Below are 1,407 nucleotides of genomic sequence, written 5' to 3'. Positions count from 1 at the left end.
ACCTGAGAAATCCGTCCGTTTTCGTCATTTGTTATCGAATCGACTTAAAGCCAGATCGTCACATTGGCCGCTCTTCTCTCTGAAACGGTTGTACTTATCGTCTGCACAGCTATGTCGCGTGCTGCTGTATGCTGAGACACTAAAAGCACCATAGTAGAACACAGATGAAGCATCTAAGTTGATGTAATAGCCAGTAAGAAGTCGTCCAATTCAATTTTTACGTATCGACTATTGACTTTCTAGCTGGCTTTGGTGACTTGGACATGAGCTAGGACCTTAACATTCTGCATGAAAGGAGGACTAGCAACCGCGTTGCACGGGAGAATGTGAAAAGTGTTCATATGTAGTAAAAACCTGAGAAATCCCTCCGTTTTCGTCATTTGTTATCGAATCGACTTAAAGACAGATCGTCACATTGGCCGCTCTTCTCTCTGAAACGGTTGTACTTATCGTCTGCAAAGCTGTGTCGCGTGCTGCGGTATGCGGAGAAACTAAAAGCACCGTAGTAGAACACAGATGAAGCTTCTAAGTTGATGTAATAGCCAGTAAGAAGTTAGGTATCGATTATTGACTTTTTAGCTGGCTTTGGTGCCTTGGACATGAGCTAGGACCTTAAGATTCTGCATGAAAGGAGGACTAGCAGCCGCGTTGCTCGGGAGAATGTGAAAAGTGTTCATATGTAGTAAAGACCTGAGAAATCCGTCCGGTTTCGTCATTTGTTACCGAATCGACTTAAAGCCAGATCGTCACATTCGCCGCTCTTCTCTCTGAAACGGTTGTACTTATCGTCTGCAAAGCTATGTCGCGTGCTGCGGTATGCGGAGACACTAAAAGCACCATAGTAGAACACAGATGAAGCTTCTAAGTTGATGTAATAGCCAGTAAGAAGTAGTCCAATTTTAAATTTTAGGTATCGATTATTGACTTTTTTGCTGGCTTTGGTGCCTTGGACATGAGCTAGGACCTTAAGATTCTGCATAAAAGGAGGACTAGCAGCCCAGTTGCACGGGAGAATGTGAAAAGTGCTCATATGTAGTAAAAACCTGAGAAATCCGTCCGTTTTCGTCATTTGTTATCGAATCGACTTAAAGCCAGATCGTCACATTGGTCGCTCTTCTCTCTGAAACGGTTGTACTTATCGTCTGCAAAGCTATGTCGCATGCTGCGGTATGCGGAGACACTAAAATCACCGTAGTAGAACACAGATGAAGCTTCAAAGTTGATGTAATAGCCAGTAACAAGTAGTACAGTTCAAGTTTTAGGTATCGATTATTGACTTTTTAGCTGGCTTTGGTGCATTGGACATGAGCTAGGACCTTAACGTTCTACATGAAAGGAGGACTAGCAGCCGAGTTGCATGGGAGAATGTGAAAAGTGTTCATATGTAGTAAAATCCTTGTAAATCCG

The sequence above is a fragment of the Schistocerca gregaria genome, unplaced genomic scaffold (assembly GCF_023897955.1).
Source record: "Schistocerca gregaria isolate iqSchGreg1 unplaced genomic scaffold, iqSchGreg1.2 ptg000199l, whole genome shotgun sequence".
Classification (NCBI taxonomy): domain Eukaryota; kingdom Metazoa; phylum Arthropoda; class Insecta; order Orthoptera; family Acrididae; genus Schistocerca; species Schistocerca gregaria.
This window is presented reverse-complemented; position numbering follows the sequence as displayed.